Genomic DNA, 16,865 nt, shown 5'->3' with positions numbered 1-16,865 from the left:
TAATGACCACCATCTGGTTGCCCTTACATCCACCATCTTGAAGTGCTTTGTGAGGTTGGTTATGCTACGAATCAATTCCATCCTCCAAACCCATCTGGATCCCCTCCATGTCAGGTCAACAGGAGATGCTGTTTCAGTGGCTCGCCACTCTGTTCTGGACCACTTGAACAATAGCAATGCAAGTGTCAGGCTGCTGTTCATTGACCGCAGCCCAGTGTCCAACATAGTCAGCTCCTCCAAAATTATTACTAAGTTCCCTGCCCCGGGAACTTGTACCTGCCTTTGTAACATTTCCTCATTGGCAGACATCAATCAGTCACCGATTAGTAACAACATCTCCTTACTTACAATCAACATGAGTGTTCCTTAAGGATGCATGCTTTTGCATCTGATCTACCCTCTTTAAACCACTGACTCTGTAGCTAAGCACATCTTCAATCATATTCACAAGTTTTCCAATGACACCATTGTTGTTGGTCAAATCACAAGTGGTGATGCATCAGTGAACAGGAGGGAAATAGGATATCTAGATGAATATGCCTCACTAACAACCTTACACTCAATGTCAAGGAAACCCAAGGAGTTTAATCAGTGACTTTTGAAAAGGTAAGTCAGGAGGTCACATACTAGTTCTCATTGGTGGGTCAGAAGTGGAGCGAGTAAGCATCTTTATATTCCTGGGCATCATAATCTCAGATGACCTGTTTGCATAGGTGCAAACATGAAGAAGGTGCACAAATACTTCTACTTCCGTTGAAGCTTAAGGAGATTTGGCTTGTCACTAAATACTTCAACAAATTTCAACAGATCTACTGTTGAAAGTAACCTGAATAGTTCTGCTGTGGCCTGGTATGTCAATTTCAACACACAGCAATGCAAGAGGCTACAGAGAATTATGGCCACAGCTTGGTTCCTCAGGAGCACTGACCTCCAGACTATTGAAAGCAACTGCAGAAGATGCACTGTGAAGAATATGGCATTTATCATCAAAAGTCCACACCACCTGAGTTCATTTTGCTGCTATCATTAGGCAGGAGATAAAGAAGCCTAATATCCCACAGCACCAAGTTCAGCTAATTTTCTACAACCTTGAGGTTCTTGAACTGACCTGCATAGCCTTAATCCTACCTCAGCAATGTGCACACCACACGACCTCTTTGACTACTATAGACTTACCTCTGATAGATTACTGTTTTGAACTGTTCTGTTTTGCACACACATGCTTTGATTCCTCTACAATGTCTTGTATAATTTGTATATAATTTATGTTTTATGTTTTATCCAAACCTCTGAGTCTGTAATGCAAGTTTTTACATTGTACCTATATGTTGCTGCACTTGAGTGCATGACAATAAATTCTTGACAGGTTTGGCAAATTTTCCCAAAATGGCATCAATATTTTTCTTTATGTCTTTATGGATATTATAGGAATAGCAAGCATGTAGACATTGACTGGATGGGATAGACCTAGCATCTTCTCAGAATCTGAATCAGATTGAATATCACCTCCATATGTCACGAAATTTGTTAACCTTATGGCACAGTACAAGCAAAATACATGATAAATAAGTATAGAGAAAAAACTGAGTTACACTAAGTATATATATATTAAATAAAAGTAATGCAAAATAAGAGAAATAAGAAAGTAGTGAATTAGTGTCCATAAGTTCAATGTCCATTTAGAAATTGGGTGGCAGAGGGAAAGAAGCTGTTCCTAAATCATTGAGTATGTGCCTTCAGGCTTCCTGATGGTCACAATGTGAAGAGGGCATGTCTTGGGTGATTGGCATCCTTAATGATAGATGCCACCTTCTTGAGGCACTGCTCTTTGAAGGTGCCTTGGATACTATGGAGATTAGTAGCATGATAGAGCAGACTAATTTTACAAATTGTAAAACTTGTCCACTTTCTCAAAAGCATTGTATATAAAATTGTTAAAATAAAGATACTAACAAAGCCATTTATCATAGCATTACTTTATAAAGTCAACTAATCTACAAATTTGATCCCAGTGTTCTGGATACATTTAGTCTCAGCTTCTGATAGTGTTATTGAAACACCATATGGAAATTGACATGTACTAAAAAATAGTCAAAGGCCTTTTTTTGTCAGCTTTACAGAATCATTGTTGTTGACTCTGTTGTTTCTTTGCTAGAGCTCTGCCCAGCCAGTTAAAATTAGATAGCAGCATGTTAATGAGCAATCTATGAGCACAGGCAAACTTCAAAATTTGGTTCCACATAGGCTTCCCTACCTAATCCAGGTGATGGTATACTTACTACAAGATTATTGTAGTAAGAGTAGAACAAACAAAATGCTGGAGGACCTTAGCAGGTGAGGCAGCATCTATGGAAAAGAATAAATTTGACATTTCAAGCTGAGACCCTTGATCAGAATGGAGTTTGGGTTGCCTAAATTTTCTGCTCCTTGCATATAATGGATTTTGGGCAATCTAATGATACATATTTAAATTGATAATGATGTGGTTTGGTAATATTTTGACCAAAAATTGTATTTTAGAACTTGTTCTGCAAAAGGCTCTTTAACATTTTGATATCATATTGCTTTAATTTGAATTACTTGGGTATGTTGAACATACAGGTAAATAAAGTTTATGTTCAGATCATTTAATGAAGCATTATTTTATTTTAGAATAACTTTCTCAACTCTTTCATGACTCCTCATCATTCACATTTCCCATGACATTCCTACTGCATACTATATAGTAGCACAACACTGAGGTATTTACAAGTATTTGCTTTTTTCTAATTTGAAACTTCACACTAATTTCCCAGTTTCACCTATTATTAAAATCAACCTAATGTATCTTATGTAAAAGCAAATAACATATTCCGAACAAAATCAAGTGAAATTTCAATTCCTTTCATAGACTGCAACTTGCCAGCAACATTGACTCAATTTAATTCCATATAGATTTTTCCCCCCACTGCAATAACCAAATATTAACAAAATTAGCTTTTATTCTTTTGGAATCTACTGTATATCCTATGAAGTACTATTTTAATCTATAAACTTTGCAGACCATCTTCATGAACAATGCTTCCTGAGTTTATTAAATAATTTCTTTAATACAAAGTCTTTGCAATTTCTTGGTAGTAATTAATGCATACATTTTGGTGCTTTGACAGAACATATACAGTAGAATTGATTTTACACCTTTACACGATGACAATACAATTGGGAGTTTTGGTTTTCCACATGCAAGATGGAACTTCATTGATTTCATTACATTTCTTAGTTTAGTTCAATTGAATGTGACCAGCTGCTCGGAAGAATGCCCACCCTAGATCAACCGTTCACTCAAAATAATGGGAAAGAATACTCCTGCAAGGGGAGGTGATGTTTAGAGTGCAGAGCTGGGATGGAAACAAATTTGTCATGCATTTTCAAGAAAACCAAAAGCCCCTGGAAGCCGCAAAATTGACCAATACTTGCTAAAAGATGTGACAAAATCATCTGCCCCTATAACAAGCCTGAAGTCTGAACCAAATAATGAGGATAGATGAGTCATCATTCCAGAGAGTTGTGAAAACGCACATGCACGGATTAGAGCACATTCAGCCTAAGCACCTTTTTCCCAAATCCAGCATTGGTGCAGAGCAGCAAAAGGACTGCAGAGGCATAAATAAGCATCCTCATCCTACTGCAAATAATGAGAAATCTGTTTCCACCCATGTCCACATCATTAAAAACAGTGTGAATAGAAAGATTGCCAAGATCCACCCTCTAAAACATATTTTAAGTTAAACATTTATTGTGCAGAATAATGTGAAAGAAGGAACAACACCACATTGAAGTCTAAACCATTTACAAATTGTGCATGTATCAGTCTTATTATTTATCCACAAATACAGTGTACAATCTATTGAATGCATGAATTGTGGACGAAGCCAATATAAACTTGTATAGGGAAAACTAACCATGAACCTTAGCTTTAAAATCCAAATTATTTAGGTTACTTGGAAAATTTTTCATTTCCATGGACTGTGAGAAAGGAGTTGTTCGCCTACTGGAAGAATATTAGTTTGCTCAAAGGATTCGAAGTACATTTATTATCAAAATTTGTATAAATTATACAACCTTGAGATTTATCTGCTTACAGGCTGCCACAAAGCTAGAAACCCAAAAGAAACCAATAAAAAAAACAGATGAACACAGAGAAAGAGTAAAAAAAATACAAATCATACAAACAATAAAGGAAGCAGCACCATCACGAACCAAATTATGTCCATAGACCTGGATTCTGGAGCAGCTGGTGTAGGCCCATAGCCTCAGCCTCAGTTCATCATACACTGGGGGAAATAGCTACAAAGCTTGCTAACACGGAGTGCATAGCAGCCAGAGCAGTCTCACAGCCTCAGCACGCAGAGACAGGAGTGAACATCGTGGAAGAGTATGTGTGATCGACCCAACTCTTGCCTCCTGTCCCGGCCCAGCATCCTACTTTTCCAGTCCACCTGGGCTAGCATTTAAGTAATCCAAACACCAGATCATGCAACACACTAGGACCCGGGTCCTGCTGCAGCGATACAATGAGACCATAAGACATAGGAGCAGAATTAAGCCAACTGGCCCTCCAAGTCTGCTCCACCATTCAATCATGGCTGACCCTTTTTATCCTGCCTCCTCCTCAACCCCAGTTCCTGGCCTTCTCCCTGTAACCCTTGATGCCATGCCCAATCAAAAACCTATCAATCTCAGCCTTAAATACACCCAAATGACCTAGCCTCCACAGCTGCATGTGGCAACAAATTCCACAAATTCACCACCCTGTGGCTAAAGAAATTTCTCCACATCTCTCTTTTAAAAGGGTGCCCCTCTTTCCTGAGGTTATGCTCTCTTGTCCTAGACACTCCTACCGTGGGGAACATCCTTTCGACATCTACTCTCTCTAGGCCTTTCAACATTCGAAAGGTTTCAATGAGATCCCCCCTCATCCTTCTGAATTCTAGCGAGTACAGACCCAAAGCCATCAAACATTCCTCGTATGATAACCCTTTCATTCCTGGAATCATCCTTGTGGACGTCCTCTAAATCCTCTCCAATGCCAACACGTTTTCTAAGAGGAGGGGACCAAAACTGTTCACAATACTCAAGGAGAGGCCTCACCAGTGCCTTATGAAGCCTCAGCAATACATCCTTACTCTTGTATTCTAGACCTCTTGAAATGAATGCTAACATGGCATTTGACTTCCTCACCACCAACTCAACCTGCAAGTTAACCTTCAGGGTGTTCTGCACAAGGACTCCCCAGTCGCTCTGCATCACAGATTCCTGGATTTTCTCCACACTTGGAAAATAGACAGCACATTTATTTCTACCACCAAAGTGCATAACCATGCATTTTCCAGCATTGTATTTCATTTGCCACCTTCTTGCCCCTTCTCCGAATCTGTCGAAGTCCTTCTGCATCCTACCCGTTTCCTTAACACTACCTGCTCCTCCACCAATCTTCATATCATCTGCAAACTTGCCAACAAAGCCATCTATTCCATCATGTAAATCATTTATATACAACATAAAAAGTGGTCCCAACACCGACCCCCTGTGGAACACCACTAGTCACTGGCAACCAACCAGAAAAGGATCTTTTTATTCCCAGTCGCTGTCTCCTACCAATCAGCCAATGCTCTAACCATATTAGTAACTTTCCTGTAATACTAAGGGCTCTTAACTTGGTAAGCAGCCTCATGTGTAGCACCTTGTCAAAGGCCTTCTGGAGGTCCAAACATACAACATCCACGCATCCCTTTATCGATCCTACTTGTAATCTCCTCAAAGAATTCCAACAGGTTTGTCAGGCCTGATTTTCCCTGAAGGAAGCCATGCTGACTTTGCACCATGCTGACTTTGCACTATCTTTTCCTGTGTCACCAAGTACCCCATCACCTCATCCTTAACAATTGACTCCAACATCTTCCCAACTACTGAGGTCAGGCTAACTGACCTATAATTTCCTTTCTGCCACCTTCCTCCTTTCTTAAAGAGTGGAGTAACATTTGCAGTTTTGCAGTCCTCTGGCACCATGCCAGAGTCCAATGAGTTTTGAAAGATCATTTCTAATGCTACCACAATCTCTAAGACTACCTCTTTCAGAACCCTAGGGTGCAGCTCCTCTGATCTGGGTGACTTATGTACCTTCAGGTCTTTCTGACTTTTTGAGCACCTTCTCTCTTGTAACAGTAACTGCACCCACTTTTCTTCCTTCACACACCACATCAGGCGTACTGCTAATGTCTTCCACAGTGAAGACCGATGCAAAATACTCATTTAGTTCATCAGCCAGCTCCTTGTACCCTGTTATTATTTCTCCTGCCTTATTTTCTAGCAGTCCTATATCCACTCTCATTTCGCTTATTTTTATATACTTGAAAAAATTTTACTATCCATTTTGATATTATTTGCTAGCTTGCTTTCATATTTCATCTTTTCCCTTCTAATGATTTTTTTTAGTTGCTCTCTCAAAAAGTCAGACCGCAAAGCACTCCAGCATGTGGTGAAAACTGCCTAGCAGATTATCAGCACTCAATTGCCCACCATTGAGAACATCAACCATAAACGCTGCCTGGGCAGGGCGAAAAGGATTATCAAGGATGCATCTCACCCTAACCATGGACTTTTTACTCTCCTCCCATCCAGTAGGTGCTACAGGAGCCTCTGCCCCCACACCAGCAGGCACAGGAAGAGCTTCTTCCCTGAGCCTGTGACCCTGCTGAACCTCACAGCACTAAGCAGTATTGCACACATATTGTACTGTCTCAGTACTTTTATATTTGTGTGCTGTAGCACTTACTTTATATTCACAGTTGTTTTGTAAATAACACTATTCCTTGCATTTCTGGTTAGATGCTAACTGCATTTCATTGGCTTTGTATCTGTACTGGGACAATGACAATAAAGTTGAATCTAATCTAATTGGTTTTTAAAAACTTCCCAGTCCTCTATTTTCCCACTAATTTTTGTTTTGTTGTATGCCCTTTCTTTTGCTTTTACAATAGCTTTCACTTCCCTTGTCAGCCACAGTAGTACTATTTTACCATTTGAGTACTTGTTCATCTTTGGTATGCACATGTCCTGCACCTTCCTCATTTTTCCCAGAAATGCACACCATTGCCACTCTGCTGACACCTCTGCCATCAACTCCTTCCAATTTACTTTGGCCAACTCCTCTCTCATACCACTGTAATTTCCCTTACTCTACTGAAATACCGCTACATCAGACTTTACTTTCTCCTTATCAAATTTCACGTTGAACATGATCATATTGTGATTATTGGTTCCTAAGGGTTGTTTTACCCTAAGCTTCCTAATCATCTCTGGTTCATTACATAAAACTCAATTCAGTATAGCTGATCCCCTGTAGGTTCAATGGCAAACTGCTCTAAAAAGCTATCTCTTAAGCATTCAACAAACTCACTCTCTTGAAATCCATTACCAACCTGATTTTCCCAATCAACCTGCATGTTAAAATCTCCCATGACAACCATAACATTGCCCTTTTAACTCACCTTTTCTATTTCCTGTTGCAACCCATGGTCCACCTCCTAGCCACTGTTGGGAGGCCTGTATATAACTGCCATCAACGTCCTTTTACTCTTGCAGTTGCTTAACTCAACGCACAGGATTCAACATCTTCCAATCCTATTTCACATCTTTCTACTGATTCAATGCCATTCTTTACCAGTACAGCCACACCACCCCTTCTGCCTACCTTCCTATCCCTCCGATATAACATGTAACCTTGGACATTCAGTTCGCAACTACAACCATCCTTCAGCCACGATTCAGTGATGGCTACAACATCATACCTGGCAATCTGTATTACTACAACAAATCATCTATCTCATTCTTATACTACGCGCATTTAGATACAACACCTTGAGTACCGTATTTGCTATTCTTTCTGACTCTGCATCCCTAATGATTTGATATTCAGCCTGTTGGCTGCAACTAAGTCTCATCACCTGCCTGCCCTTCCTGACAATCTGACTGCACACTATCTTTACTTTTTTACCATCCGTCTTTTCCTGAGTACCTTCACTCCTGTTCGCATCCCCCTGCCAAGTTAGTTTAAACCCTCCCCAACTGTTCTAACAAACCTGCCCATGAGGATATTGGTCCCCCTTGGGTTCAGGTGCAACCGGTCACTTGAACAGGTCATACTTCCCTCAGAGGAGATCCCAGTTATCCAAGAACCTAAAGCCCTGCCCCCTGCACCAGCTTCTCAGCCAGACATTTATCTACCAAATTATCCTGGATACACTCCAGGCCTAGGTCTCACAGCCCAGCCTGAAGCCGTTCTGGACCTTTCCAAATCAGCTCAACGCTGATCCAACCTCACTCCTGGTACAGGTAGAGAGGCATTGAAACTCCTCCGCCTGGACTCCCCTCCGAATCGTTTGCTCCAACTCCATCTCCGACTGACATCATCACAAGCACGTTACGCTCTGACTTTGCAACGCAGCAGCCGGCTCATTCCTCATGTCAGCTTCGTTTTCCCTAGCCTCTTCATTGTTTGCGGTGATAGTTTACCACCATACAGCTCAGAAAAAGTGTTATTAATGATGGTTTTAGGCAAAGTTCTTGCCTTTTGAACCACCAGTAAGCTGTCTGCTGATGTCAGTAGCATCATCTTAAAGCAGAAGTTTCAATCACAATTGAACACTTCAGTACCATGGACCCATAACTGGAGGGATATTGAGAAGTCTTAAGAGTAAAATTTTGAATATTCCTACTTATGTACAAAAACAAACACCAGATACAAGCTATATACTAAAATAGCATTCTAATTCTAATTTTTTTTAAACCACACACCGAAAAAAGCTAGTTCTTGCAGGGTGTGTGTTTCTTTACAAGGAATTATTTGTCAAATGCTAGCAGGGAAGAAGAACTTTCCTTCTTCCACACCCCAACATAGATACATCATACAGAGAATCCATTTTACTTCCCTGTTTACAACTCGAAGAAAGTAACAACCATTCTGTAAAATTTACAATTATTCAGCTAGTGGGATTCAATGACAGGTTAATCGTATTTTAACCATCATTGTCAGGAGGCCCACAATATGCTACCTACTACTGTTTAGTGTTTAGAGAAGGAACCACAGTCTCCACACCAGCTCAAATATTTCTGACTTAGATGGGCTGTCACTTCAAATCATTCACTGAAGCAACTGATTCTTATCACCAGCTGTGAAATCCGCAACTCAATTACTACATTGTATTGATTTTGTAATTTAATTATAAAAGGGATTCATTTCAAAGAACTCAAAACAGGCGCAATTTCTAAATGTGCTTGAAAGAAAACTTAGATGGCAATACAACATTAGCCTAGATCTAGAATACTATGGATTATGGTATTTGGCACATTTCTCAACTTGGAAAAATATTCGGCGCTTTATTTTCTCCTTTTAAAGTCACAAATTCCATCATTGATTTCTACCTGAATACCAAGTGCTTAAGAATAACTTCATGAATTGCAATCTGAAAATAAGCAGATGGTACTCTGCATTATTAAATGGGTGCTCAATCATTCAGCGACTCCTCACTCACTAGAATCTAACCGAGCCATTATGAATGGTGGCATAAATCGTCACAGTAGCTCAAAGCACATAAATGTCATTCTCAGAAATGGCCATTATTTTTAAATAATATTGTTGCACGGAGCGACTGAGGAGAAGCCAACTGCAGGACACAGGCACGGAGATTGAGTTGGGATGCTTGCACAAACATGAGTGTTGAACAGCAAACAGGAGGAATCTTGACACGGAGCTCTGATATGGAGTCTTGACAAGGGGAAAGGGTTTTCATGGAATATCTTCAAACTGGACTTGAACTTAGAACTAGCGGTTCTAAGTGGTCGGGAAACGGGAAACGAAGTTATCACACGGGAATAGACCAACGAACTGGTGACCTGTGGTTGTGATGCCTGGGTTCTTATACTGCAGTTCTTGATGGAGACCAGGTGTGCTGCCATCAAGTGAATTAGCGTAAATGGGAAATTAATGATTGGAATCAAGGCATAATCAAAGGAGATTAGGGGCAATATAGGGGATTAACAATCGGGACCATGACAGTATACTCCCTCACAGGAGCCTCCAGGCGAGTAGCAGGCTTGTCCGGATGGCCCTGATGGAAATCACAGTTGAGGGAAGGGTCCAAAATGAATGAGCGGGGAATCCAGGAACGTTCCTCCAGGCCGTATCCTTCCCAATTGACCAGGTACTGGAGGCCCCTGCCTTGGGGTGCACATCCAGTAATAGCTAGACGGTGTACGCCGGGTGGTCGTCAATGATCCAGGTGGGTGGAGGGGGTTCAGCTGGAGGGCACAAAGGGCTGACAGATACCGGTTTCAATTGGGAAACATATAGATCTAGGTAGTTTGTGTCGGACCGCCGTAGGGTTGATAATACTCTCCATCTTGAAAGGTCCCAGGAAGCGAGGGGTGAGTTTCTGGAGGTCGTTCCTGAGGGAGATGTCTTTAGATGAGAGCCAAACCTTCTGCACAGGTCGATAATCAAGTGCAGGAATCCGATGACGATCAGCAATCCTCCAGCTGCGGTCGGCTGAGTGGAGCAGGGCCGCGCGTGCATCCTTCCAGATCTTGCCGCACCGGCAGAAATGGGCCTGAACAGAAGGCACAGCAAAGTCGTCTTCGTGTGCGGGAAACAGAGGGGGTTGGTAACCGAGGGAGCATTCGAAGGGAGACATTCCAGTGGCGGTGCTGACCAGGGAGTTGTGGGCGTTCTCTACCCAAGCGAGATGGGTGCTGCAGGCAGACGGGTTGTTGGCGGTTATGCAGTGCAGTGCTGCTTCCAAATCCCGGTTTGCTCATTCTGTTTGACCGTTCACCTGCAGATGAAAGCTGGACGACAGACTTACTGAGGCTCCAAGGGCTTGACAAAAAGATCTCCAGATTTGAGAGACGAATTGGGGACCCCGGTCAGAAATAATGTCAGAGGGAATCCTATGAAGGCAGAATACGTGATGGACGAGAAGGTTGTCTGTTTCCCGAGCTGTAGGGAGTTTGGGAAGGGCTACAAAGTACACAGCTTTGGAGAAGCAGTCCACCACGGTTGAGTACGGCAGTGTTCTCATGTGAAGGGTGTAGTCCTGTAACAAAATCCATTGCTATGTGAGAGCAAGGACGGCTAGGAACAGGTAGGGGACAAAGCATCCAGCAGGTGGTCGGTGGGAGGCTTTCCCACGGGCACAAACAGAACAGGCAGAGACAAAGGAACGGGTATCAACGTCCATGGAGGGCCACCAGAAGTGCCTCTTCAGAAGGGACAGCGTCCGATCAATCTTGTGATGGCAGGCGAAACAAGACGTGTTCCCCCACTGGAGAACCTGAGATCAAATGGAATCGGGCACATAAAGGCGATGGGATGGTTTGTTGCTTGGGTCAGGTTGGGCCTGTTGGGCCTCTTTGACTATGGCCTCAATCTCCCAGGTGAGGGCAGTCACCACACAAGATGGTGGAAGGATGATCTTGGGGTTGGGAAGACCCTCCTCAGAAATGTATTGATGGGAGAGAGCATGGTGCTTCCTCTTCTTGGACCCCAGACAATAGGTGAGTATAAACCTGAAATGGCCAAAAAATAATGCCCAACAGGCTTGGCTGGAATTCAGGCATTTGGTGGTTTGGATATAGTCAAGATTCTTGTGATCGGTCCAGACGATGAATGGATGTTCTGCTCCCTCCAGCCAGTGCCTCCACTCCTCCACACGTTTCCCTGCCTTATTTGGACCAGATGGTAGGCGCTTCGTAGGTCCAACTTGGAGAAGATGGTGGCTTCGTGAAGTGGTTCGAAAGCGGAGTTTATAAAGGGCAGTGGATACTTGTTTTTTATGGTTATATTATTTAGGCCTTGGTAGTCAATGCAGGGACGTAGTGAACCATCCTTTTTCCCCACAAAGAAGAATCCTGCGCCCACCGGGGAGGATGAGGGTCAGATAATGCCCGCCGCGAGAGATTCACAAATGTAACCCTCCATTGCTTCCCTCTCTGGCCGGGACAAGTTATACAGCCGACTGGTGGGTAGAGAAGCTCCGGGGAGAAGGTCAATAGCACAATCGTATGGTCGGTGTGGAGGCAGGGAAAGGGCCCGTTGCTTACTAAACACTTGTGCCAGGTCATGGTACTCCACTGGAACCCTGGACAAGTCAGGGGTTCAGCAGCAGATGAGGTGGTGGTGGCTTTTACAGGGAAAAGGTTCGTCTGTAGACAAGTGGAGTGATTAAACAGACTCCAGCTGGCTATCCTCCCAGTGGAGCAATCAATGTGGGGGTTATGGCGGCTTAACCAGGGGTACCCAAGAACTATAGGAGCCTGAGGAGAGGAAATTGGGTTAAATTGTACCTGTTCCCAATGGTTCCCAGAGAGAATCAAAGACAGTGGTGGGGTACAGTGAGCAACTCAGGCCAGAAGTCTTCCATCCAGTGCCTGGGCTTCCAGAGGGGTACTCAATGGCTCACGAGGAGTTCCGGCCCAGGAAGCTATGTCTTCATCCAACAGATTCCCCTCAGCACCGGAGTCCACCAAGGCGGACAGAGACTGTTGGTGATAGCTTACAGTAGCTTGGATCTGCATCCGGCTTTGGAGGACAGAAAGGAATGTTGTCTGACCCACCAGGGTCCCCCTTTCTACTGGTGAGCCCTCCCTTTTGGCCGAAGGGAACAGGTAGCATGAAAATGGCCAGACTGACTGCAATAGAGACAATCCTCTGCTCTGAATCTCCGGAGTCACTCTGAGGAAGAAAGATGGCTCTGTCCCAGCTGTATTGGTTCCTCTCCCGGGGTGGTGGAAACAGCTGGACCGGGAGCTATTCTAGGAGTGGGAGGAGGGGAGAGTCTAGGGCTGGGAGTAGATGGTAAAGCTTGCCATGGGTTGACCAAAGGTGTAGGATGACCAGTCCTCTCCCTCTGACATTCTCGGAGTCAGTTGTCCAGCCTGGTGGCTAGGGAGATCAATGAATCCAGGGGGTTTGTGTCATCCCTAGCCGCCAAGTCATCCTCTACCATGTCACAGAGGCCTTGCCGAAATACCTCCTGGAGTGCCTCATCATTCCACCCCAAGTCAGCCGCTGGTCTCCAGAACTCCATGGAGTATTCGGCAACACTGCATGAGCACTGATGGAAGGTGAGTAGCCACTTAGCGGCATCTTTACCGGGGACGGGATGGTCAAAAATCTTACTCATTTCTGAGATGAGGGTGGGGAATGAAGAGCAGGTCTCTGGTTGATTATCCCAAATCACGGTGGCCCACGTTAAGGCACTTCCTCGCAACAAACCCATGATGTAAGCTATCTTTGATCTCTTCATGACGTATGTGGATGACTGCTGCTCGAACACCAAGGAGCTTTGCAGCAGAAAGGACCAGCACTTCCCCAAATCCCCAGCATAGGGTTCTGGTTCAGGTACGTGCAGCTCTCTTAGCAGTCGTGTTGTCGACACATAGGGCATTGCCACTACAGGCTGTCTGGCTGGTCAGAGAGTTCCCAGAGTCAACAGGGTAAGATAAGCAGATACTCGGTCAACCTGTTCACTGACAGGGAATGGAGGTTCTCCATGACATCCCAGAGAAGTTGATCATGCAGGCCCAGTAGGGAGCCCTGGCTGGCGAGGGCTTGCTGCAGGGGATTCATGTCCACGGGGTTCATTATAGCCAGTTAATTCTGTTGCACAGAGCGACTGAGGAGAACCCAAGTACAGGACACAGGCACAGAGATTGATTTGGGATGCTTGCACAGACATGAATGTTGAACAGCAAACAGGAGAAATCTTGAAACAGAGCTCTGATATGGAGTCTTGATACAGAGACAGGGTTTTCATGGAATATCTTGAAACTGGAACTGAACTTAGAACTAACAGTTCTAAGCGCTCAGGAAACAAAGTTATCACACAGGAATAGACCAACAAACTGGCAACCAGTGGTTGTGATGCCTGGGTTCTTATACTGCAGTTCTTGATGGAGACCAGGTGTGCTGTCATCAAGCGAATTAGCAGTAAATGGGAAATTAACGATTGGAATCAAGGCATAATCAAAGGAGATTAGGGGCAAAATAAGGGATTAACAATCGGGACCATGAAGTGGCTGAGAAATCAATAGAACCTGAATAGCAGAAGGACATATCAGAATGATATGTCTGTCCATGGCCTCCTCTACTGTAAAGATGAAGCCACACTCAGGTTGGAGGAACAGCATCTTATATTTTGTCTGGGTAGCCTCCAACCTGATGGCATGAACATTGACTTCTCAAACTTCCGCTAATGCCCCACCTCCCCCTCGTACCCCATCCGTTACTAATTTATATACACACATTCTTTTTCTCTCTCTCCTTTTTCTCCCTCTGTCCCTCTCACTATATCCCTTGCCCATCTTCTGGTTTTTCCCCCCTCCCCCTTTTCTTCCTCCCTAGGCCTCCTGTCCCATGATCCTCTCATATACCTTTTGCCAATCAACTGTCCAGCTCTTGGCTACATCCCTCCCCCTCCTGTCTTCTCCTATCATTTTGGATCTCCTCCTCCCCCTCCCACTTTCAAATCTCTTACCAGCTCTTCTTTCAGTTCGTCCTGACGAAGGGTCTCGGCCCAAAACGTCAACTGTACCTCTTCCTTAGAGATAGAAACATAGAAAATAGGTGCAGGAGTAGGCCATTCAGCCCTTCGAGCCTGCACCACCATTCAGCATGATCATGGCTGATCATCCAACTCAGAACCCTGCACCAGCCTTCCCTCCATACCCCCGATCCCTTTAGCCACAAGAGCCATATCTAACTCCCTCTTAAATATAGCCAATGAACTGGCCTCAACTGTTTCCTGTGGCAGAAAATTCCGCAGATTCACCACTCTCTGTGTGAAGAAGTTTTTCCTAATCTCGGTCCTAAAAGGCTTCCCCTTTATCCTCAAACTGTGACCCCTCGTTCTGGACTTCCCCAACATTGGGAACAATCTTCCTGCGTCTAGCCTGTCCAATCCCTTTAGGATTTTATACGTTTCAATCAGATCCCCCCTCAATCTTCTAAATTCCAACGAGTATAAGCCTAATTCATCCAGTCTTTCATCATATGAAAGTCCTGCCATCCCAGGAATCAATCTGGTGAACCTTCTTTGTACTCCCTCTATGGCAAGGATGTCTTTCCTCAGATTAGGGGACCAAAACTGCACACAATACTCCAGATGTGGTCTCACCAAGGCCTTGTACAACTGCAGTAGTACCTCCCTGCTCCTGTACTCGAATCCTCGTGCTATAAATGCCAGCATACCATTCGCCTTTTTCACCACCTGCTGTACCTGCATGCCCACTTTCAATGACTGGTGTATAATGACACGCAGGTCTCCTTGCACCTCCCCTTTTCCTAATCGGCCACCATTCAGATAACAATCTGTTTTCCTGTTTTTGCCACCAAAGTGGATAACTTCACATTTACCCACATTAAATTGCATCTGCTATGAATTTGCCCTCTCACCTAACCTATCCAAGTCACCCTGCATCCTCTTAGCATCCTCCTCACAGCTAACACTGCCGCCCAGCTTCGTGTCATCTGAAACTTAGAGATGCTGCATTTAATTCCCTCATCCAAGTCATTAATATATATTGTAAACAACTGGGGTCCCAGCACTGAGCCTTGCGGTACCCCACTAGTCACTGCCTGCCATTCTGAAAAGGTCCCATTCTGAAAAGATGCTGCCTGGCCTGCTGCGTTCACCAGCAACTTTGATGTGTGTTGCTAGAACCTGAGGATTTTACTTACATATCAGCCTCTCATTGAGACATCATGATTAAGATCCAGTGCAAACGTAGTTAGTGTTCAATGTTCCATAAGTTGACAGATAGAATTCAAACCTGGAAAGTGCATGCAGTGCAGGTTGGGAAGTCAAATAAGGGGTGGGTATATAATCACTAAGTGGGAGGGGAGCATTGATGAAAAGTGGGACCTTGCTGTTCAATCTGAAAGTAGAAACACAGGGAAATACGGTAAAGAAGATATGTCACGCTTGCTTCCCTAGGTTGGGCACAGAATATAAGCATTGATAATATAGTTGAGAATAATAAATTATTCTATACCATTTTAGTAGATATCAGGACCTTGTAGCAGGGAGATAAAAGAGGGTTACTGCAGGGTTGGGTTGAGACAGAGGTTACGACCAGTGGTTCAAACTGATCCACACCATTAGTCACACGAGGACGTGTGCAATAGTAAACAAATGTCAGGCTACCAGCCTTGCAACTATCCCATAACACTCCAGGACGGAAGCTTGTCAAGAAGGAAATGCATACAGATTACGTGGCAGAAGTGCTGACGTGGACACTGCGAAAAGCTTACAGAGATAAAGGTGGTAAAAGTGGATGTGAAAAAGTATAAGAATAATGGGAGTATTGGATCAGGGGGCATACAGCCCAGCTTCTAATAAGGAGAAAGTTTATTCTGAAGATAAACCCGGAATTTGAGTGAACTTTTTCTATTTACAGGGCATCATTGTGTACCTTTACAAAAGATCATAAGACATAAGAGCAGAATTAGGCAATTCCACCCATGGAGTCTGCTCCACCATACCTTCATGGAAAAACACTGTTTAGACTATATTTGGATTATTGTACAATGTGATTACTCCTATATCTAATACCTTCATGAAAGCATATTCACAGGAGATAGCCTCTGATGAAACTACAAAAACTTTTTGAATAAAAGGACATCCACATCAAAATTCCCAGAATATAAAACTACATTATTCAGAGCTACCCTCGATAGCACACAATGGAACCTACTGAAATGTAACCCATTTGCACTCAAGCCTATTCCGCCATTCCATTAAATAAAAAGATGATCTGTTACATAAACT

Source organism: Mobula hypostoma, chromosome 15, assembly GCF_963921235.1.
Source record: "Mobula hypostoma chromosome 15, sMobHyp1.1, whole genome shotgun sequence".
Taxonomy (NCBI): domain Eukaryota; kingdom Metazoa; phylum Chordata; class Chondrichthyes; order Myliobatiformes; family Myliobatidae; genus Mobula; species Mobula hypostoma.
Note: the sequence above shows the minus strand (reverse complement) of the source record.